The 20,996-nt window shown below is 33.4% G+C and overlaps 1 protein-coding gene and 1 long non-coding RNA gene across 5 annotated transcripts in view; one reads left to right on the top strand and one right to left on the bottom strand.

Moving 5' to 3' along the window:
* Positions 1-20,996, top strand: part of LOC139480921 (putative ammonium transporter 1) — a 130,946-nt gene that overhangs the window by 54,370 nt on the left and 55,580 nt on the right. The gene's annotated exons all lie outside the window — the stretch shown is intronic.
* Positions 9,749-11,374, bottom strand: LOC139480910 (uncharacterized). Its single transcript, XR_011654538.1, has 2 exons — positions 11,247-11,374; positions 9,749-10,473 (listed from the first exon to the last, which is right to left on the bottom strand). It is a non-coding gene; the product is annotated as an uncharacterized lncRNA (long non-coding RNA).

Genomic DNA, 20,996 nt, shown 5'->3' with positions numbered 1-20,996 from the left:
GACTTTACACTGTTTTGTTTTTCTATGTGCCTTACACTTTGTTGGTTGTTCTGTTAGCTTTACGCTGTTTTGTTTTTCTATATGCCTTACACTTTGTTGGTTGTTCTGTTGACTTTACACTGTTTTGTTTTTCTATGTGCCTTACACTTTGTTGGTTGTTCTGTTGACTTTACACTGTTTTGTTTTTCTATGTGCCTTACACTTTGTTTGTTGTTCTGTTGACTTTACACTGTTTTGTTTTTCTATGTGCCTTACACTTTGTTGGTTGTTCTGTTGACTTTACACTGTTTTGTTTTTCTATGTGTCTTACACTTTGTTGGTTGTTCTGTTGACTTTACACTGTTTTGTTTTTCTATGTGTCTTACACTTTGTTGGTTGTTCTGTTAGCTTTACACTGATTTTGTTTTTCTATGTGTCTTACACTTTGTTGGTTGTTCTGTTGACTTTACACTGTTTTGTTTTTCTATGTGCCTTACACTTTGTTGGTTGTTCTGTTGCCTTTACACTGTTTTGGTTTTCTATGTGTCTTACACTTTGTTGGTTGTTCTGTTAGATTTACACTGTTTTGTTTTTCTATGTGCCTTACACTTTGTTGGTTGTTCTGTTGACTTTACACTGTTTTGATTTTCTATGTGCCTTACATTTTGTTGGTTGTTCTGTTGACTTTACACTGTTTTGTTTTTCTATGTGCCTTACATTTTGTTGGTTGTTTTGTTGACTTCACACTGTTTTGTTTTTCTATGTGTCTTACACTTTGTTGGTTGTTCTGTTAGCTTTACACTGTTTTGTTTTTCTATATGCCTTACACTTTGTTGGTTGTTCTGTTGACTTTACACTGTTTTGTTTTTCTATGTGCCTTACACTTTGTTGGTTGTTCTGTTGACTTTACACTGAATTTGTTTTTCTATGTGTCTTACACTTTGTTGGTTGTTCTGTTGACTTTACACTGTTTTGTTTTTCTATGTGCCTTACACTTTGTTGGTTGTTCTGTTGACTTTACACTGTTTTGTTTTTCTATGTGCCTTACACTTTGTTGGTTGTTCTGTTGACTTTACACTGTTTTGTTTTTCTATGTGCCTTACACTTTGTTGGTTGCTCTGTTAGCTTTACACTGATTTTGTTTTTCTATGTGTCTTACACTTTGTTGGTTGTTCTGTTGACTTTACACTGTTTTGTTTTTCTATGTGCCTTACACTTTGTTGGTTGTTCTGTTGCCTTTACACTGTTTTGGTTTTCTATGTGTCTTACACTTTGTTGGTTGTTCTGTTGACTTTACACTGTTTTGTTTTTCTATGTGCCTTACATTTTGTTGGTTGTTTTGTTGACTTTACACTGTTTTGGTTTTCTATGTGCCTTACACTTTGTTGGTTGTTTTGTTGACTTCACACTGTTTTGTTTTTCTATGTGTCTTACACTTTGTTGGTTGTTCTGTTAGCTTTACACTGTTTTGTTTTTCTATATGCCTTACACTTTGTTGGTTGTTCTGTTGACTTTACACTGTTTTGGTTTTCTATGTGCCTTACACTTTGTTGGTTGTTTTGTTGACTTCACACTGTTTTGTTTTTCTATGTGTCTTACACTTTGTTGGTTGTTCTGTTAGCTTTACACTGTTTTGTTTTTCTATATGCCTTACACTTTGTTGGTTGTTCTGTTGACTTTACACTGTTTTGTTTTTCTATGTGCCTTACACTTTGTTGGTTGTTCTGTTGACTTTACACTGAATTTGTTTTTCTATGTGTCTTACACTTTGTTGGTTGTTCTGTTGACTTTACACTGTTTTGTTTTTCTATGTGCCTTACACTTTGTTGGTTGTTCTGTTGACTTTATACTGTTTTGTTTTTCTATGTGCCTTACACTTTGTTGGTTGTTCTGTTGACTTTACACTGAATTTGTTTTTCTATGTGTCTTACACTTTGTTGGTTGTTCTGTTGACTTTACACTGTTTTGTTTTTCTATGTGCCTTACACTTTGTTGGTTGTTCTGTTGACTTTACACTGTTTTGTTTTTCTATGTGCCTTACACTTTGTTGGTTGTTCTGTTGACTTTACACTGTTTTGTTTTTCTATGTTCCTTACACTTTGTTGGTTGCTCTGTTGACTTTACACTGGTTTGTTTTTCTATATGCGTTACACTTTGTTGGTTGTTCTGTTGACTTTACACTGTTTTGTTTTTCTATGTGCCTTACACTTTGTTGGTTTTTCTGTTGACTTTACACTGTTTTGTTTTTCTATATGCCTTACACTTTGTTGGTTGTTCTGTTGACTTTACACTGTTTTGTTTTTCTATGTGCCTTACACTTTGTTGGTTGTTCTGTTGACTTTACACTGTTTTGTTTTTCTATGTGTCTTACACTTTGTTGGTTGTTCTGTTGACTTTACACTGTTTTGTTTTTCTATGTGTCTTACACTTTGTTGGTTGTTCTGTTAGCTTTACACTGATTTTGTTTTTCTATGTGTCTTACACTTTGTTGGTTGTTCTGTTGACTTTACACTGTTTTGTTTTTCTATGTGCCTTACACTTTGTTGGTTGTTCTGTTGCCTTTACACTGTTTTGGTTTTCTATGTGTCTTACACTTTGTTGGTTGTTCTGTTAGATTTACACTGTTTTGTTTTTCTATGTGCCTTACACTTCGTTGGTTGTTCTGTTGACTTTACACTGTTTTGTTTTTCTATGTGCCTTACATTTTGTTGGTTGTTCTGTTGACTTTACACTGTTTTGTTTTTCTATGTGCCTTACATTTTGTTGGTTGTTTTGTTGACTTCACACTGTTTTGTTTTTCTATGTGTCTTACACTTTGTTGGTTGTTCTGTTAGCTTTACACTGTTTTGTTTTTCTATATGCCTTACACTTTGTTGGTTGTTCTGTTAGCTTTACGCTGTTTTGTTTTTCTATATGCCTTACACTTTGTTGGTTGTTCTGTTGACTTTACACTGTTTTGTTTTTCTATGTGCCTTACACTTTGTTGGTTGTTCTGTTGACTTTACACTGTTTTGTTTTTCTATGTGCCTTACACTTTGTTTGTTGTTCTGTTGACTTTACACTGTTTTGTTTTTCTATGTGCCTTACACTTTGTTGGTTGTTCTGTTGACTTTACACTGTTTTGTTTTTCTATGTGTCTTACACTTTGTTGGTTGTTCTGTTGACTTTACACTGTTTTGTTTTTCTATGTGTCTTACACTTTGTTGGTTGTTCTGTTAGCTTTACACTGATTTTGTTTTTCTATGTGTCTTACACTTTGTTGGTTGTTCTGTTGACTTTACACTGTTTTGTTTTTCTATGTGCCTTACACTTTGTTGGTTGTTCTGTTGCCTTTACACTGTTTTGGTTTTCTATGTGTCTTACACTTTGTTGGTTGTTCTGTTAGATTTACACTGTTTTGTTTTTCTATGTGCCTTACACTTTGTTGGTTGTTCTGTTGACTTTACACTGTTTTGATTTTCTATGTGCCTTACATTTTGTTGGTTGTTCTGTTGACTTTACACTGTTTTGTTTTTCTATGTGCCTTACATTTTGTTGGTTGTTTTGTTGACTTCACACTGTTTTGTTTTTCTATGTGTCTTACACTTTGTTGGTTGTTCTGTTAGCTTTACACTGTTTTGTTTTTCTATATGCCTTACACTTTGTTGGTTGTTCTGTTGACTTTACACTGTTTTGTTTTTCTATGTGCCTTACACTTTGTTGGTTGTTCTGTTGACTTTACACTGAATTTGTTTTTCTATGTGTCTTACACTTTGTTGGTTGTTCTGTTGACTTTACACTGTTTTGTTTTTCTATGTGCCTTACACTTTGTTGGTTGTTCTGTTGACTTTACACTGTTTTGTTTTTCTATGTGCCTTACACTTTGTTGGTTGTTCTGTTGACTTTACACTGTTTTGTTTTTCTATGTGCCTTACACTTTGTTGGTAACTCTGTTGACTTAACACTGGTTTGCTTTTCTATATGCGTTACACTTTGTTGGTTGTTCTGTTGACTTTACACTGTTTTGTTTTTCTATGTGTCTTACACTTTGTTGGTTGTTCTGTTGACTTTACACTGTTTTGTTTTTCTATGTGCCTTACACTTTGTTGGTTGTTCTGTTGACTTTACACTGTTTTGTTTTTCTATGTGCCTTACACTTTGTTGGTTGTTCTGTTGACTTTACACTGTTTTGTTTTTCTATGTTCCTTACACTTTGTTGGTTGCTCTGTTGACTTTACACTGGTTTGTTTTTCTATATGCGTTACACTTTGTTGGTTGTTCTGTTGACTTTACACTGTTTTGTTTTTCTATGTGCCTTACACTTTGTTGGTTTTTCTGTTGACTTTACACTGTTTTGTTTTTCTATGTGCCTTACATTTTGTTGGTTGTTTTGTTGACTTTACACTGTTTTGGTTTTCTATGTGCCTTACACTTTGTTGGTTGTTCTGTTGACTTTACACTGATTTTGGTTTTCTATGTGCCTTACACTTTGTTGGTTGTTCTGTTGACTTTACACTGTTTTGTTTTTCTATGTGCCTTACATTTTGTTGGTTGTTCTGTTGACTTTACACTGTTTTGTTTTTCTATGTGCCTTACACTTTGTTGGTTGTTCTGTTGACTTTACACTGTTTTGTTTTACTATGTGCCTTACACTTTGTTGGATGTTCTGTTGACTTTACACTGTTTTGTTTTTTTATGTGCCTTACATTTTGTTGGTTGTTCTGTTGACTTTACACTGTTTTGTTTTTCTATGTGCCTTACACTTTGTTGGTTGTTCTGTTAGATTTACACTGTTTTGTTTTTCTATGTGCCTTACACTTTGTTGGTTGTTCTGTTGACTTTACACTGTTTTGGTTTACTATGTGCCTTACACTTTGTTGGATGTTCTGTTGACTTTACACTGTTTTGGTTTTCTATGTGCCTTACACTTTGTTGGATGTTCTGTTGCCTTTACACTGATTTTGTTTTTCTATGTGCCTTACACTTTGTTGGTTGTTCTGTTGACTTTACACTGTTTTGTTTTTCTATGTGCCTTACATTTTGTTGGTTGTTCTGTTGACTTTACACTGTTTTGTTTTTCTATGTGTCTTACACTTTGTTGGTTGTTCTGTTGACTTTACACTGTTTTGTTTTTCTATGTGTCTTACACTTTGTTGGTTGTTCTGTTGACTTTACACTGTTTTGTTTTTCTATGTGTCTTACACTTTGTTTGTTGTTCTGTTGACTTTACACCGTATTTGTTTTTTTATGTGCCTTACACTTTGTTGGTTGTTCTGTTGACTTTACACTGTTTTGTTTTTCTATGTGCCTTACACTTTGTTGGTTGTTCTGTTGACTTTACACTGTTTTGTTTTTCTATGTGTCTTACACTTTGTTTGTTGTTCTGTTGACTTTACACTGTATTTGTTTTTTTATGTGCCTTACACTTTGTTGGTTGTTCTGTTGACTTTACACTGTTTTGTTTTTCTATGTGCCTTACACTTTGTTGGATGTTCTGTTGACTTTACACTGTTTTGTTTTTCTATGTGCCTTACACTTTGTTTGTTGTTCTGTTGACTTTACACTGCATTTGTTTGTCTATATGCCTTACACTTTGTTGGATGTTCTGTTGACTTTACACTGTTTTTGTTTTTCTATAAGTCTTACTCTTTGTTAGATTTTCTGTCTGTTTTACGCTGTATTTTATTATTTGTATTTGCCTTACACTTGTATTTTATTATTTCTATGTTCCTAACACTTTGTAGGTTGTTCTGTCGGATTTACTCTTCTTTTGTGTTTTATATATGTCTCACACTTCGTCAGTTGTTCTGGGGGCTACAATGTTTTTTTTTCTATGTGTTTCACTCTTCGGTAGTTGTTCTGTTGAATTTACCTTTCTTTTGTGTTTCTATGTGCCTTACAATTCGTCAGTTGATTATCTGGTCTATTGCTGAGTTAATTTCCTTGCTTACAATACACTGCATTAAATGCCCTGTTTGCTTTACACTGCATCTGTCGTCCTATTGGTTTTACTGCGTTGATTGTTTTATAAGCACAGCTTTTGTATGTTTGCCTTATACTGATTAAGCTGTCTGTATGCCTTACAAAAACGTATTGTTTTGTTGGTTTTATAAAGATTAATTGTTGTTAATACACTGATTTAGTTGTTCTTTTCCGCGGACTTCTTACACTGAGTTAGTTGTTCTGTTGGTCTTACACTGAGTTAGTTGTTCTGTTGGTCTTACATTGAACACTGATTTAGTTGTTCTACTGGTCTTACACTGGTGCAGTTGTTTTATTGGTCTTACACTGAGTTAGTTGTTCTGTTGATCTTACATTGAACACTGATCTACTTGTTCTGTTGGTCTTACACTGAGTTAGTTGTTCTGTTGGTCTTACACTGGTGCAGTTGTTCTATTGGTCTTACACTGAGTTAGTTGTTCTGTTGGTCTTACACTGGTGCAGTTGTTTTATTGGTCTTAAACTGAGTTAGTTGTTCTGTTGATCTTACATTGAACACTGATCTACTTGTTCTGTTGGTCTTACACTGAGTTAGTTGTTCTGTTGGTCTTACACTGAGTTAGTTGTTCTGTTGGTCTTACACTGGTGCAGTTGTTCGATTGATCTTACACTGATTTAGTTGTTCTGTTGGTCTTACATTGAACACTGATTTAGTTCTTCTGTTGGTCTTACACTGAGTTAGTTGTTCTGTTGGTCTTACACTGAGTTAGTTGGTCTGTTGGTCTTACACTGGTGCAGTTGTTTTATTGGTCTTACACTGAGTTAGTTGTTCTGTTGGTCTTACATAGAACACTGATTTAGTTGTTCTGTTGGTCTTACACTGAGTTAGTTGTTCTGTTGGTCTTACACTGGTGCAGTTGTTTTATTGGTCTTACACTGAGTTAGTTGTTCTGTTGGTCTTACATAGAACACTGATTTAGTTGTTCTGTTTGTCTCACTCTGAGTTAGTTGTTCTGTTGGTCTTACACTGAGTTAGTTGTTCTGTTGGTCTTACACTGAGTTAGTTGTTCTGTTGGTCTTACATAGAACACTGATTTAGTTGTTCTGTTTGTCTCACTCTGAGTTAGTTGTTCTGTTGGTCTTACACTGAGTTAGTTGTTCTGTTGGTCTTACACTGAGTTAGTTGTTGTGTTGGTCTTACACTGAGTTAGTTGTTCTGTTGGTCTTACACTGAGTTAGTTGTTCTGTTGGTCTTACATTGATCTACTTGTTCTGTTGGTCTTACACTGACTTAGTTGTTCTGTTGGTCTTACACTGATGCAGTTGTTCTATTAATCTTACACCGAGTTAGTTGTTCAATAAGTTCTCAAAGTTTTCTTCTAAAACGCACTCGCTAACAAATATTCCAGTAACAAGTGACTTGCGCACTTAAACATAGTGACACATGCTTATTCAAAACCGGAAAAAGTGGCATTACAAAAACAACGCGAGTCCCACGTCGACTTTTATAGTAAATATGATCAAGTTTACGCCAGTAGGGATGATAATCAAAGCCTATAATTTGATTTGATCGTCGCCAGTTTTTCTATGGCAAGATATATAATATAACCTTTGATAATAACTTTGTTCTCTCTCTGACTGATAATTAAATGCTGTACTATCAGTTACTCAGTTATCATTTGCAAACATATAAAATATAACCAAGGACACGCGCTTTTTGGCAAAGTCAATTGATTCGATATAAGATACCAATTTGATAAAATAGCTGACCAGATTAAACAAATATATACTTCAGATCTAGCAAAATAATTGACAAATAGCAGACAGTTAATGTTTACAGTAATTACAATCCCTAAATATGGATGACTATCCTTATGATTATTGACAAGATGCTATTTTGATAAAGATGTTTCCTGAATTAAAACAGAAAAATATAGAAATGTTATGTCAAGGTGTCAATATTAACAAATGGAGGATTATATAGTGTGATGTTGTCGTATATAGAAATTATACTGAAGCGTGTATTTCGATTTTGTAAATATTCCAATGCTAAATTTATTTGCCAGTATCCATATAGGTCGTTTGTAAAATCATAAAGTTAACTTGATTGGAGTCATAGTAACAGTATCCAGTAGCCTGTCAAATCTTGAGGTTGTAATTTTAAACCTCACTCGTGGCAGGACGTGATCTTTTAAATTGCTAATCCTTCTTCACCTATAAATACAGTGCGCCATGATTATTTTATAGTCATTGGTATTAAACACCAACGATTAACAAACCAACAAACAAAACTAGGTTTTATGAATTTGTCGCTTCTATCGGTATAACTAGTCTGATAATGGTATCATACGCTTTGAACAGGACTATAAACGCTAATATCTCAATCCGTAAGGAATCAGATTTACTACATTTGTGCTGATATTGCAAGATTTATTTCATGTTTTTCACCACTCATTCTCAAAATTGAAAATCATCTGTTTGTCATATTTCTCATAAAGATATGTTTGCCTTAAAGAACATTTTATATAAATACATAGTATGTATTTGTATGTCGTGTTGTTTATACATGGTTTTTTTTTCTTGTTTTGTATTGCTAGATACGTCAGTCTTTTCATTTAGGCAATACAATTTCACTAGAAACAACATTTAACATGTGCTCTATTCGGATTGGAGTAGATCCACAGTGTACAAGCGGACAGTGACACAAAACGGAAGTTGCTGATCTGTCCGACGGCGATCGGCTCGTTGTTTTTCAAAAAAATATAGAATATCAACACAAAGTGTCCCATAATGGATTGTTCAGCAGCTCAAGGTAAGTGAATAACTACAATGATGTATTTTTGACCATTTAAAGCTTATTTTATGCTTTTAGCATCAACCGTCTTTTTAAAATAACTCCTGATCATGAAGAGGGGTCAAAATTTTGCGATTTTTCGAGTCATAAATCTTAACAAAACTCCGAAAATTCAAACATTTTCAAGATTTTTAATCGATACATAGTTGAATAATCATATTCCGCATACACACACAAAAGTTTGGTTCATTTTTTTTTATTATATTGTCACAATTGAATCTTTTCTATTCAAAGTGTACTGTCCGCCTCGTTGCCACCGTATGTTTTCATACTGTCCGATTCGTTGGTCATATTCATGATCGATATCTTAAGCAAAAGTAAGATTGAAACATGCAATTTATCCACATTCATGACCGATTTCCTAGGAAATATCAACATTTATAAAATGTTACTGATTATTACATATAAAAAGCATTGTTAATGCATGCACATGAAAATTTAATATACGTTTCTCTAGTTTGTTTTAGGAAAATGGGGCACGTAGGTGATTTTTATGGTATATTTATTCATACATTCATGTGGAACATTGTTATTTTTATCACTTAAAAACATAAATAGGGGTAATAACTTTTCATGAAAAATACAACCATGCAACAAAAGTTATTTCTAGGCCTTTTATAGCTGACTATGCGGTATGGGCTTTGCTCATTGTTGAAGGCCGTACGGTGACCTATAGTTGTTCATTTCTGTGTCATTTAATTTGTTCTCTTGTTTAGAGTTGTCTCATTGGCAATTACACCAAATCTTCTTTTTTATATTTATAAACGTTTGACACAGAAAATCAAAACAATAGTTTTTTACACCCAGTTTGCGTCTTATTTCACCAATAATCAAACAAATCTCATGGCTTGGAATTCAAGTCAAAAAGAATCAATTGAAAAGTTACGGTGTACTTGAATGGTCCATGAGTTTGTTTTCCTATTGCCTTAGTAGAGGTAAGAATACTTATATACACACATTTAACATGAAGTATGCGGTGAAGCCTTTCTTGTTAAATTTTTTATCATAACTTGCATTTATTCTGTATGAGTTATTATTCAATTCTTATATGTACAAATCATCGATTAAATAAATTAATATGAATACATTCACGTTACTTAATACATGTATTTGTAATCGCTTAGGCAGTTGCGGATCCAGGCGGTCGGGGGTCCGGGGTTGGGAACCCTAGTTACTTTTTTTTTAATCTTTCATCTGGGTATGAATTCTCTCTTAACAATTTCTGGATCCGCTCCTGAATTATATTTTTGTAAGTTTAAAAAACACGAATATCAGTGAAATTAACAAATATGGAAAATATGGGGCAAAAAATACATTTCCTCGTCTGTCTGTTCCTTGAGGTCATGAGAAATATCAGATTTGCGGGGTGTTGATGTGGAGATTTTTTGTCTTTTTGCAACTGGGCTTCCAATTTCATGCGAGTTATCATTTTCAATTTCAAAAAGAGTGCTTGCTGTTTCCAAAAGATCACATGTTTTTCCTATATTAAGAGTTTCCTTATAATTGTCACTATGTATGTAATAACCATCCTTTTGTAGTTGGTTTGGTATAACACAAAAGTTTTTCGTCTGAAGAATGCATTTATTTTGAATATAAACCTTTATTTTAAGTGTTTGTTCCGGATAGCGAATTATATTGTGGTCTATTATTTCGGAAAATATTTTGCACGAAAACAAGCATGTTGTACAACTATAAGGATTACTAGTACTCATCATGTATATCTGAAAATATAAGCAAAACATTATTTAATTGATGTTCTTAAGTGCGCTGCATCACTCACTATCATCTACTGTTGTTTTAAAATAACTTTTAAACAAGAATGTGACCATAGTACACGGATGCCCCACTCGCACTATCGTTTTCTATGTTCATTAGGCCGTAAAATTGGATCAAAACTCTAATTTTGCATTAAATTAGAAAGATCATGTCATAGGGAACATGTGTACTGAATTCACCATGCATTTATTAGAATATTATATCGGTAGAGAATCTAACAACAAGGTCCGCAAACGATGAATACGAGCAGCAGACATGAGTAAAGGTTCTGGAAGAGTGACCAATGTCCCCCTTTAATTGACACGAGATCCAAGCTGAATATATAATCTATATGGATAAATTGCATGTTTCAATCTTACTTTTGCTTAAGATATCGATCATGAATATGACCAACGAATCGGACAGTATGAAAACATACGGTGGCAACGAGGCGGACAGTACACTTTGAATAGAAAAGATTCAATTGTGACAATATAATAAAAAAAAATGAACCAAACTTTTGTGTGTGTATGCGGAATATGATTATTCAACTATGTATCGATTAAAAATCTTGAAAATGTTTGAATTTTCGGAGTTTTGTTAAGATTTATGACTCGAAAAATCGCAAAATTTTGACCCCTCTTCATGATCAGGAGTTATTTTAAAAAGACGGTTGATGCTAAAAGCATAAAATAAGCTTTAAATGGTCAAAAATACATCATTGTAGTTATTCACTTACCTTGAGCTGCTGAACAATCCATTATGGGACACTTTGTGTTGATATTCTATATTTTTTTGAAAAACAACGAGCCGATCGCCGTCGGACAGATCAGCAACTTCCGTTTTGTGTCACTGTCCGCTTGTACACTGTGAGATCAATAAATCTAAATTATATGCACCTATATTTGAAACATCTAACTGATATTGCACGACTGTCTTTAACATGTATATATGCCCTTAGGCTATAAGATGACGATCTTTGTATTTCACGACCCATTAGCTTCAATTAATGTTTTCATCTAGATCAAATGGGGATAAAGTTTATTGTCAAAAATCATTCTCCGATTTTTATTGTCTTCTACAATCATATTATTTAGTGTAAAAATCTTCAATCAAAAGTATAAGTCAGGCATGTTCTTTACCAGTGCATTCTTTATATATCAAAACTAACATAAATGGTCAGTGCTCAGTTGCTGAGAAACCTCAAATTGGTCATCAACAATTTTTTGCAGTCATATAATGTCAATATCACCTGTTGAATTTATATTTACAACAAAAAGATAGTCGTTAAATGAAATTAGATACCCTGCATTTATCATGCTTTTCTGTAACATATGGTCAATTTGCTGGATAATTTTTTTTTATTGAAAACTATCATTCTGCATTTGCAATAATACCTAGGTGTAAATTAGATACCTAGTACATCCAATCGGGCTAACGCCCTCAATGTGTATCATATATTTATTTACACACACGTTACAGTATGAGGACATTAGCTATATTTTGATCAATCATTTTCTAATTAAAGACTACGAGTTAAAGAACAGCAAGTGAGACATATTTAAGTATTAAGACTAAGCATAAATATTCATAAAAGCACGACAAGGCAAAATAAACATGTAATATAACAATTTACAGAAATTCTCATGGCAGTGCTTTCGTCTTTACTTTGACTACTCTTTCTTTTTTATATATATCAAAATGATGATATTATTTAGGAGAAAAACCTTATGATGTATAAATCGGAATTTTGAAAAAATATATCATCTTGGAAGTTTGAAAAGCTTTTACTTGATGGGACAGATAAGTTGTATGATGCTTTCAGCGATCTCAATCATAGGGAAATTGTAAAACGCTGTTTTAGTTCCATTTTAGAAGGAAATATATGGTTACTTTGAACCAATGTCAAACTATTTCATTAATCATTATATATTTCATAAGAAAGAATTGAGAAAATTGAAATATGTAAGTTATTCTTTTGGAAATCTTTGAACCTGTAGTAATAAATCAACGAAGTATTTTGTTATCTAGTGCGGCTTCTGATTAGGTGATACGGGGTTATTAAAAATTGACTATCTAATTAAAATTAAATCTAAATAATCTTGGGCCATTTAGGTTAAAGTTTAAAAAAAACAGAAACTCACAATAACACGCCTTGAATGGGTGTATTTTGGACAAAATAAACCCGAGGAAATTAGAATTTGTTTTAAATTATGATTGATTGGTTGATTGATAATTTGATTGATTGATTGATTGTGATTTGTTGATTGATTTGTAGATTGATTGATTGATTTGTTGATTGATTGATTGATTGATTGATTGATTGATTGATTGATTGATTGATTGATTGATTGATTGATTGATTGATTGATTGATTGATTGATTGTGGCTAATCGCAGTGGCGTAGACTTTGTTTGCGATTGAATGACAAACAAAAATAACATGTTACTTGTAATTGACATATAAAATACGCCTAAAGTACTCAATTGTCAACCGATAAGGTACGACTTGGTGATTTCCGTTTGATTGGCTAAATCATAATGACAAATGGTTAATACAATATGATACTTAGTATGCCCAGGACTTTTTGTCACTTTCCATCGAAACAATGTTATGTCTATCCGTTTTATCATACATAACATACCATTATAGCTTTGTATAGAATGTGATAACAATAGATAGTGACGACGGACGCTGTAATGAATATTGATATCACCAAAAACAGACAATAAAACACTGTACTTTTAAGATCAGCGCCGCTACAACAGTAATCGATTCTAATGGTATCTTGCAACGTTGGAGTTCTGAACATATATATTATATACTAGTAATTCATATTCTAAAGGCAAAAACAATATCCGTGCATTGTTGGAAAACGTTAAATGTATTTGTACCAACTATAGAAACAGGAAAAATCAAAGTTTGCTCCGTTTTTAACTTGAGAGTACAAATAAAATATGTATTTTCTATTAATGTAAAGTCATTGTATATTGTTGTACTCTCCAATTAATATAAAAGGCTTAACTCATAGTTTTTTTAATCACGATCTTTAATGAAATAGACCGATTGTCTAAACACGACCGCTAAGGACTTTTTAAAATCTTTACTATCCAATCAAAATAATAGCAGAATACAAGGCGACGAGATTTATATTTTTTATTAAACACATACAAGTGTGGACACAGATGAGTGTGGATAGTATGTATGGATGTTTGACAGTGTCTTATGACAAAATGAGTTCTATGTTTTTTCTATATGGTGTTATTAACTATGTTGCACGATGACAACCAATCTGAGCATTATGAGTGTTATTTATTAAATTTTTTATGCCCCCACCTACAATAGTAGATAGGCATTATGTTTTCTGGTCTGTGGGTCCGTTCGTTCGTTTGTCCCGCTTTAGGTTAAAGTTTTTGGTCAAGGTAGTTTTTGATGAAGCTGAAGTCCAATCAACTCGAAACTTAGTACACATGTTCATTATGATATGATCTTTCTAATTTTAAAGCCAAATTAGACTTTTGACCCCAATTTCACGGTCCATTGAACATAGAAAATGGAAGTGGGAGTTTCAGGTTAAAGTTTTTGGTCAAAGTAGTTTTTGATGAAGCTGAATTCCAATCAACTTGAAACTTACTACACTTGTTGCATATGATATGATCTTTCTAATTTCAAAACTCATAACTGCTCCAAAAGTAATCTGATAGAATTTCAAGCATTTTAAGCCAATATTATCAACATCTACTAATGAGTCTTAATATGTCTACATATCTAAAAAGTCATAGTATTCAAAAGGTAATGCAAAATTATTCCTTTTCATTTTTTTTGTTATATGGATACACATTTGAGTGATACATGTACCAATACAATATTTGTTGTGGTATGAAAGTGCAGTAATTAGCATTTACTGTAACTATGTTAATTCACACAAATTGAAAAATAAACAAATGAATGGACCAGATGCTCCGCAGAGCCCAGCTTTATACGACTGCAGAGGTCGAAGCCTGAACAGTTGGGGCTAGTATTGACACAACATTCAAGCTGGAAACAGCTCTGAGTTTGAATTGTGATTAAATAGATGACACAGCTTAGGTTTCTGACACAGAATGAATGTGGTCTAATGAACTTAAATATTTGTTTTGCTTTTGTGTTAGGAGCAATTCACTATGCTGGTGAATATTAATCCTTTCAAACAAAAATATCTAAAGAAATTTTCTTTTTAATTTCTGAATTGAGAAACATTTAGAGGAGACAAACTTCAGTTAAGAGATCAGAAACTAAAAAAATGTATAATTTTTCCATTTGTAAAAGGGCATACCCTAGAAAGTGCTTGCAATCACTGAATGGTTATTAATGACTGCTTTAATTTATCAGTTGGTAATAAAGTGAATATTGCATTGTATATTGTATAATTGATTTAAGTTGACTGAACAAAGAAAGATAACTCCAATTTTCAAAGAAGATTTCATAAAGCATTGGTATTAGGTAATTCAAGAACCATTCTGGACAAACTCCAATTAAGGGTCTTGAATTTACAAAAATGTTTGTTTTTGGTCCGTAATTATTAGACTGTTTGTCCCATAACCCACACAATATATCCGAACCTTCTACTTATGGTATTAAACATTGTGGTACAATTTCAGAACAATTGAAATACTTATACACAACTTTTTAAACCGACACTAGATTAAAGCTTGTTTTGGGCACCTTTGTACCCCTTATTCCTAAACCTTAGGGACCATAACCCCCAAAATCAATCCCAAGCTTCCTTTTGTGGTTATAAACGTTGTGTTATAATTTTGTTGATTTCTGTTGACTTATAATAAAGTTATTATCCAGAAACCATCTTTCGGACAGGATACCAATTTACGACCCCAAATTTTTTGTGGTTGTATAAAAATGTTGAACATGTGCAATGAAGTATAGTTTTAGAAATCGATTAGGGAGCTACCATTTGATTTTTATGGGGGGGGGGGGGGGGGGGGGGCTAGGATGAAAAATTTTGTCCTGCCTTTTTTTTAGTTGTAATCTCTGTCCTGCCTTTTTATTTTTCAGTCTATTCGGTCCTGCCTCTTTTTTTCTTAGCTTATCCTGACTTTTTTACAACAATTGTCATCCTGCCTTTTTTTTTTTTGCCAAGTTACTCATCCTGCCTTTTTTTTTTACTCAAAATCCTGTCCTGCCTTTTTTTTTCAAACTTCATCCTAGCTCCCCCCATAAAAATCAAATGGTAGCTCCCTTAGACTGGATAGGCCTTATAATTTTTTTTCCTCCTAATTGAAGGACCGTTTACACTCAGGGCCGAGTCATCAGCAGGCAATACAGATGTATTAAAACAACCTAGCATCATATTGCTAGTAGTGGGAGTAGCATTGTCCGGTAAATTTGTTCCCACTTTTTTTTATAAAATGTATGGTTCAAATCAAAATAGAATGCTTTTATCTCCTGAATACTTACATTGTACATAGAGATGATACTACTTTGACAAATCCTTGTCCATTAGAGTTGTCTGTCAAATCTTAATTTCACAAAGAATGAATTGCATAACAATGAACTGAGCTCAAAGCAAAGTACTTTAATAATACACTTAGACAAAGAGCTAAATCCAGTGATATACTTTGTACTACAGGTCCTTCATGACCATCCATCCACCCAAACCATATCTCAATAACATTCCATACTACATGATTGGATTCAGAAGTCCTGAAAAAGACATGACTTTTTTATCTTGTTTTAAGTATATATGCACAGGTTAAACCTTTATTGTGGATATAATCATTCAGTATCTAGCAACTATCAATTTGCTTCATGCACATATTGATATAGGTTGATTGCTCCTCTGTTGGAAATTAGAACACACCTCCATCTAATTTTAGTCAACTGAAGAAGAAAAATTCAAAACTATATAAAATGTTATCTAAGACTTGTCAGTGTCTATTTCCTTTGCCACTGAATAAGATTCCATATTTACAACCAATGAAAATCAAATATCCCACTAATAGACTTAGCATTGAAATCGTTTTCTAAAATGGTAGTTATGTGGAACCTAGAACTAAAAAAATTGAAACAATATATCTTAAATATTTCAAATGCATGTACATTTAATAATTCTCCAAAATTCACTTTATTTTTCCTTTTTTGGTTTTCTGTTGGAGACTGTATATTGACCTCTATGTAGCCTTTTCAACTTATAAAAGGGGGGATACATTTCCATAGAATTAAACTTTTCTGAAAGAATTGATTCCATTTATTTTCAATAAACAATAAATATTGAAGTCTATAACAGGCATCTAGGAACAGGCTCAACATTATTTCTAAACATGTATTAATATATACCAAAATGTGGACAAACCTACATTAAATATTCTACTTCAACGACTTTAATTAGTGGAGTAGATCAAATTAAAAAGTCACAATGGTTAAAAACTCCAATGGCAGTCTTTCCTGCTAAAATCTTGATGTGTAGAATGTGATATACCATTTTTGGGTCTATATACTGTCCTTTAAATTTAGGTCATTTTGACACGGCAAAATATGAAAAAAAATGTAAACTATGGTCTGGAAAGCACACAGTTTGTGATATTTTAAGGTATCTTTACTAAGAAAACCTGCAAATCTCAGTGGCAGATCCAGAACTTTTCAAAAAGGTGTGGGGGCTCTGATGGACCAGAGGGTTGCCCACTCCCATCAAGCTTCAATGATTTCTTACATATATGTCATAAGCTAAATTTCCCCCACCCCCTTGGTCTGTCTATGCATCTGTTTATCGTTCTGCGAAATAGTACTAATACTAATTTTCCCCCTCCCTTACCTGGCCCTAGACAGTTGCTTACCTTTGTAAACATTTTATAATTATAGTCAGGTATATATTGATTGAGAGTAACTTACATAGTAGTTAATGGGACTCTTTTTCACACGGTTCTGTGAAATATAATACGGCAAATATATACCCGTACATACTATCCGCATAACACAGAAATCTGATAGATTTTCACTCCTCTGGGAAAAATCAACCTGTGAAATGAAATACCATGCCTGGAAAAAAATTACCGGGACAAATTATCCTCAGGATAAAATATCACAGAGGACGAAATAAACCGTTACATTACATGAGAAGCCGGTTTGGTTACAAATAATTATGTCACGTGAAGGCGCACTGACGTCACAATTTGCATTAATTTTGCAATACACTACAGTTCACTCATACAGAACCCATTATCATGCAAACATGCAACGTGAATGTGATTGGTTATCAAATAATACAGAATTTATGCACGTACAGTTAATATAGAAGAAATTAGTTCATCAAATGTGAGTTCGTGATCTTGTGGTTAAGACCGATGGCTACAGTGCTGAAAGTCCTGAGTTAGATTCTCACTTGGGGTGCTAAAAATATCAGTACATCAGAAGGGTAATTTTCACCCTCTCACACACATCTTTGTTAATGTTCCGGGATTGTTGAAAACTTGCATATTCATCAATATTTGATTTTGTGGTTTTAACAATCCAGACAGACAAATAGCAATAAGGTGTTTAGGAAAACATGACCTAAAACCTCCTTCATATATATGACAAAAATACATGGGAACTCATATTGAATGGTCAAATGTGTTCAATATGAAAATTGAAATTAAGATGGTAAAATCAAATATTAGCCGTTACTGTAAATGGACTTAAAGTATGACTTTTCAGCAAATTTAAAGGGAAATGACACGGAAGGGGCCAAATAGTGTTCAAGGGGAGCAAATGCTATTTAAATTAGTATGCAGGTTTTAAATATAGAGGGAAGTTGAGTCATCTTTTTGGGTGAAGTTAAATACTGACTAGTGTGTGGTTCTCATTGGGTCTAAGCGTGACCAATATTGACAATTTTTCGCAAGCGTGAAACGTGAAAGTCAAATTATTGTGTCATGAAAACGGGAAATGAGATCTGTCGTGAAAACGGGAAATGGGGTTCTGCAGGACCCCGGAAATGACAATTTGTTAATGTTCCGGGATTGTTGAAAACTTGCATATTCATCAATATTTGATTTTGTGGTTTTAACAATCCAGACAGACAAATAGCAATAAGGTGTTTAGGAAAACATGACCTAAAACCTCCTTCATATATGACAAAAATACATGGGAACTCATATTGAATGGTCAAATGTGTTCAATATGAAAATTGAAATTAAGATGGTAAAATCAAATATTAGCCGTTACTGTAAATGGACTTAAAGTATGACTTTTCAGCAAATTTAAAGGGAAATGACACGGAAGGGGCCAAATAGTGTTCAAGGGGAGCAAATGCTATTTAAATTAGTATGCAGGTTTTAAATATAGAGGGAAGTTGAGTCATCTTTTTGGGTGAAGTTAAATACTGACTAGTGTGTGGTTCTCATTGGGTCTAAGCGTGACCAATATTGACAATTTTTCGCAAGCGTGAAACGTGAAAGTCAAATTATTGTGTCATGAAAACGGGAAATGAGATCTGTCGTGAAAACGGGAAATGGGGTTCTGCAGGACCCCGGAAATGACAAAAAAAATGAAAATTGCTCATGTACATAGTGTAAGCGGGATATGGGAATCTGACAAAACAGTAAGTGTGATCTGGGATAATTCAGACACGTGTTACACGGGGAGCATGTTTTAAATTTGTTTACAAATAATAATGTCACGTGATCGCGCACTGACCTCAAGTTGCATCGCCCTTACAATTCACTAATACATGACCATTTTCATGCAAACATGCAACGTGAATGTGATTGGTTATCATATAATACAGAAATAATGCATGCACAGTTTAAGAAGAAATTAGTTCAATAAATCGATGCGATTTTCACTTTTGACACGAATAGGTCGGGTTGACATTACTGTCATCGGAGATAATATTGAGATAAATGGGATAAAACGGACCGTCAAAAAGGTCTAGAGGAGCACATCAGTAGAACCTTAACATTAATAAGTAATACTTACCAAAATTTCTCTAATTAAAGAACTATATAACTGAAATTTCACAAAGATAACGGTAAACATTTTGTTGATGGTGATGATGCTATTATCGATCCGTTGAATTCAGGGTCAACGGAATTTTTTGCGTTGCGTTTAAATCATTGAGGCCATCTATTTTTATTGCGGGTTCCACATATATAAATCGGAATTAAAGAAAAAATGGAATGTTGTTAGCAGAATCAAAACAGAAATGATGAACATTGCAACATTTTCAGCAAAATATAAATAGGATGGAGGATCTGTGTATTCACATTATTTGTAAAACTCTCCTTATTCATGTGAAGCGTGTGCTTTACATCGAGGCTTGCTATGCTTATCATTGACGCCACAGTACTTCAACCAATCAGACAATGTTTATTTTGGGCATTTGACTTTTTTTAACTCAGATTTTGGAATATTTTAATCGAAATTATAGAAAAATGGAATGTTGTTAGTACATATAAAATAGAAAATGATGAATACTTTTAGCTAAAGATAATTTGGATGGGGGTTCTGTGTATTCACATTATTTGCACAACTCTCCTTACTGATGCCATATTTTGGAATTTCCGTGACCTAAATGGTTCGCGAAAATTAATATTTTTATATATAGTATAGTAACTAGTAAATCAAACCTTATATAACAAAATATCGCACAGAATGCACGGATCGTGTTTTAGTTCTTCATTTTCCTGTGTCCTAAGTAAACGGTAGCTGCGTTCTTAATGTTTTTGTTTCCCCAAGTTAAATATAGCAGCGTTCTGTATGTTACTATCTCAAGTTAACGCCAGTAGCGTTCATTATGTTCCTGTCCCAAGTTAACATTAGCAGTGTTCTTTATGTTAATGTCCCAAGTTAACCCTAGCCGCTTTCCTTATGTGTGTTCCTGTCCAAAATTAGCAGCGTTCTTTATATTACTGTCTCAAGTTAACGCTAACAGCGTTCATTATGTTCCTGTCCCAAGGTATCATTAGCAGTGTTCTTTATGTTTCTGCCCCAAGTTAACTATAGCCACTTTCTTTGTGTTCCTGTCAAAAGTTAAACATAATCGTGTTCTTTATATTCCTGTTCCAACTTAACCCAGGCAGTGTACTTTATGTTCCCGTCTCAAGTTGACATTATTAGCGTTCTTTATGTTCCTGTCCAAAGTTAGCCCTTAGCTGCTTTTTTTATGTTCCTGTCCCAAAAATTATAATAACAAAAATATCGAACTCAAATGGAAATTCAAAACGGAAAGTCCGTAATCAAATGGCAAAATCAAAAGCTCAAATACATCAAACGAATAGGTAACAACTGTTATATTCCTGACTTCGTACAGGCATTTAACGGTACATCAAACCTGGTTTTACAGCTAGCTAAACCTCTCAAAACAAAACAAACAGACATTAGTTAATCCTAGTCGCGTTCTTAGGTTCCTGTTCCAAGTTTACCATAGCCGTGTTCTTCTTTGTGTTCCTGTTTCAAGCTAACGATACTGAGCAGCGTTCTTAAGTTCCTTACCGCGTTTGACACTAAAAAACAT

The sequence above is a fragment of the Mytilus edulis genome, chromosome 7 (assembly GCF_963676685.1).
Source record: "Mytilus edulis chromosome 7, xbMytEdul2.2, whole genome shotgun sequence".
Lineage (NCBI taxonomy): Eukaryota > Metazoa > Mollusca > Bivalvia > Mytilida > Mytilidae > Mytilus > Mytilus edulis.
This window is presented reverse-complemented; position numbering and strand designations above follow the sequence as displayed.